At 54.5% G+C, this 3,864-nt stretch overlaps 1 long non-coding RNA gene across 1 annotated transcript; it reads left to right on the top strand.

Annotated features, from left to right (window-relative positions):
• The first annotated feature begins 785 nt into the window (after window positions 1-785).
• On the top strand, window positions 786-3,472 carry LOC137207361 (uncharacterized). Its single transcript, XR_010935047.1, has 2 exons — window positions 786-871; window positions 3,058-3,472. It is a non-coding gene; the product is annotated as an uncharacterized lncRNA (long non-coding RNA).
• Window positions 3,473-3,864: the final 392 nt, after the last annotated feature.

Raw genomic sequence — 3,864 nt, 5'->3', positions numbered from 1 at the left:
CAGGGACAGAGACCCCGGTCAGCTTCAGGGACACACACGCTTGGTCCTGAGCATCACTGAGACCTGGAGACCAGGGTGTGGAGTCTGAGCACCAGGCAACTGGGAAGGGATGCATCAAAATGGCCTTGGAGCATGTTGGCTTTGACTCTACGCAAATCGTTCAGAGTGGGGACAAGGAGAACATGTGTCCACAGATGGTTCTGGGGGCTCAAGGAGCCTGTGTTTAAAAAAAACATTGAATTATAGAATGAAGGAGACATAACAGTTTCTTGTAGAATCCCTCAGATTAAAACAAAGAGAAAGGTTTCCCTTTGGGCCACTGTGGTTACTTTTTTTTTTTGGCCATGCAGCATGTGGGATCTTGGTTCCCCCACCAGGAGTTGAACCCGTACCCCCTGTGGTGGAAGCGAGAAGTCCTAACCACTGGACAGCCAGGGAAGTCCCTAGCCACTGTGGTTGCTCTAACACATCTCCAAGTCCTGGCGTCCTCGACCCCTCCCACCCCCCACCCCCACTTTAACAAGGACAGGTGCAGCCAAAATCTTGTCAGGTAACCTTATCAGGCTTCAAACTCAAAGTATGGTCAAGTTTGCACTGTATTTCTTTGGGTGCAAGGCATAGGGACCCAGCCCCTATTCAGCTGTGATGGGAAGCCTCCTTTCATCACGCTTACTTGCCAGCTGAGTGAGCAAACAAATGGCTAGCCTGCCGCCGCAGCACCTGGCACACAATGGGGCGGGCGGGGGTCGAACCTGCGTTACCTGCCGCTGCCTCCGTGGGGCGGGGGCGGAGAAGCGGCGCTTTGCTGCCACTTGGCGGCCGAGCGCAGGGCAGGGAGGCGCCGCTGCCGCATCGGAACAAGCCGAACCAGGTAAGCGCTGTTTCCTGATTCTTCCGCCTGACACATTATAAACTCCTCCCACCACCTGGGCGCAGGTTGGGAGGGAGCCCCCCAAACCGAGGGTTGTAGCTCCAGCGAGCAAGGCCTTCCAGCGCTGGGAGAAGGCAGGGAGGGGCTGGGGTTTAGAGCAGGTAGGAGGGGAGGGGTGGAGGGAGCCACCTGGCTGCAGTGTTGGGGGAGAGGAAGGGAGGCCGGCGGAGGGGACAGCGAGCAGAGGCCTGGAGGCGGGAGCGATTTGGTGTCTCAGCCTCATCCTTTGAGGCAGAGTTGCTGCGGGGGGTGGGGGCGGAGGGGCGAGATTGGGGGATTTGACCTGCCCAGATGGGCGAGGAAGAATGCTGGCAGCGGCTCTGGGGTCCCCAGAATGCCTATTTAGATGTGGAGGACTGAGTCTGATAGGGGGAGATGCTGAAGCAAGGCTCAGGCTGGGCGGGGGGAGTTCTGGCAATGCCTCCAGGAGCGTGTGCACCTGCGGGGGGGTGGAAGCCAGGTCCCTCCACTGTGTGCCCAGCTCCCGTGTGCTCTCGATCCATGCCTCTCTCTCTCTCCCTCTCTCTCTCGCACACACACTGTCTTGGGGTAGCAAACATATTCTCCAATCTTAAGATGAAATAAAAACCAACCAACCCTTCTTTGGCCCCACGCTCAATGACCAGGGAGAGAGGGAGTGAATGAATGTATGACCAGGTGGGAAGTCACCTGGAGAGAGAAGGAGGCCCCCCCCCACCCCATGTGTCCTCCATCTGTTTCATGGGGGTTGGGGCCCAAGCTCTGTTAGTGCCACATTCTTCCTACACAGCAGTGAAGAGGCTGTCCAGCTGCCCCAGGCAGCCTTATTCTCCACTCACGGAAATGCTCCTGACAATCAAAAACTATCTCTCATCCTGGTGGCTCATCTCTCTGCAGGCCAGGGGGAGTGGAAGTAGAGACTCACCCTCTCTGAGTCCCACCACCTGGGCGCTGGGAGGGACGCACAGCAGGGGGTCCACCCTCCGCCAAGTTCTGAGCATCCAGCCTGATCCCAGCCTCTCTCTTCGGTGACAGTGGCAATTTAGCAGCCGGCAGTGATGGGCATCCAACGACCATCTTCCTTTCTCATTTGGGACACAGAAAAGCAATCACACCCACAGTTCACAGCACAGGCAATCAGAGACAGTCCCAGACTTTGCTCCTTCCTGTTCTAATGTACAAAACCATCCAGTGGATGAGACAAGCAAGCTCGGGGACCCTGACCAGGTTAACACGTGCACAGATGGGGGGGAGTGACACTTTCACACGGCCCCAGCATCCCAGCTTGGGCCTCTAGAAAGCGTCCTCTGGGCCCTGTGGGGCCAGGCCAGGGCCTGAGGAGCCATGCGGGGGTCTGAGAGGTGCCCCAGCCCTTTCAGGTCAGAGGGTTCCCTCGGGGAGCTTGCAAGGGGAGCCCCTTGAAAAGGGAACAGTAGAACCCATCACAGCTGAGTCACTGCTACTTAGGAACATCTTGCAAAGGGCTCAGCCTGGCTCAGCTGGACTGCAGCGGGGGAGTCTGTCAGAGGCTCAGGGGGTGTCCTCTATGGACCTGGAGAGCCTGAGGGCAGCACTGCCCACCAGAGCCTGGAGGACGAAGCAGAGGGCACTGGGGCTGGGCCTGAGGAGAGGGAGACTTTGGGGAGCAGATGTGGGCACCCATCCAGTGCCTCTCAGCACCCCCTGCAATCCACATGTACCCCCATAGCAGAAAGATGGGGCTCCTCATCCTCCAAGGACTGTTCCCAAGCTCAGGGAGACAGATGCAGCCCTTCCCAAGCCCCTGGCCTTCCCGCCTTCCAGATTTTTCCACAGCAACTGCATCATTTTACATAACCACCAGCAATGCTCAAGTCTTCCCGTTTCTCCACATTCTTGCCAATGCTCATTATTTCCTGTATTTATTTATTTATCTGCCACACCGCAGCAGCATGCAGAACTTCCCTGACCAGGGTTCAAACCCATGCCCCATGCAGTGAAAGCGCAGAGTCTTAATTAACCACCGGAGGCCAGGGAAGTCCAGTTTGTTTGTTTTTAAAATTACCATCCAATGGGTGTGAGGTAGTATTTTAGAGGGGTTTGATTTGCATTGTTCTAGTGACTAGTGGTGTTGAGCATCTTTTTTTTTTTTTTTTTGCGGATCACAGGCTCCGGACGCGCAGGCTCAGCGGCCATGGCTCACGGGCCCAGCCGCTCCACGGCATGAGGGATCTTCCTGGACTGGGGCACGAACCCGTATCCCCTGCATCGGCAGGCGGACTCTCAACCACTGCGCCACCAGGGAAGACCTGTTGAGCATCTTTTCACGTGCTTATTGGCCATTTGTATGTCTTCTTTGGAGAAATGTCTTTTCAGACACTTTGCCCATTTTTGAACTGGGTTTGTTTTGTTGATGTTGAGTTGTAGGAGTTCTTTATATATTCTAAATATTAACCCCTTATCAGGTATGTAATTTGCAAATATTTTCTCCTATTCTATGGGTTGCCTTTTTACTCTGTCAATAATGTCCTTTGATGCACAAAAGTTTTCAATCTTTTTTTTTTTAATACATTTATTTATTTATTTTTGGCTGCATTGGGTCTTCGTTGCTGTGTGCGGGCCTTCTCTAGTGTGGCAAGCAGGGGCTACTCTTCGTTGCGGTGTGCGGGCTTCTCATTGAGTTGGCTTCTCATTGCAGTGGCTTCTCTTGTTGCGGAGCACAAGTTCTAGGTGCGCAGGCTCAGTAGCTGTGGCACATGGGCTTAGTTGCTCCATGGCATGGGGGATCTTCCCAGACCAGGGCTCGAACCCTTGTCCCCTGCATTGGCAGGGGGATTCTCAATCACTGCGCCACCAGGGAATTCCCGAAAGTTTTAAATCTTGATGAAGTTGGATTCATCTAGTTTTTTCCTTTACCTGCCTGTGCTTTTGGTGTCACATCCAAGAAATAATTGCCAAATACAGTGTCATGAGGG

The sequence above is a fragment of the Pseudorca crassidens genome, chromosome 15, assembly GCF_039906515.1.
Source record: "Pseudorca crassidens isolate mPseCra1 chromosome 15, mPseCra1.hap1, whole genome shotgun sequence".
Taxonomy (NCBI): Eukaryota; Metazoa; Chordata; class Mammalia; order Artiodactyla; family Delphinidae; genus Pseudorca; species Pseudorca crassidens.
Note: the sequence above shows the minus strand (reverse complement) of the source record. Positions and strands in the feature narration are given on the sequence as shown.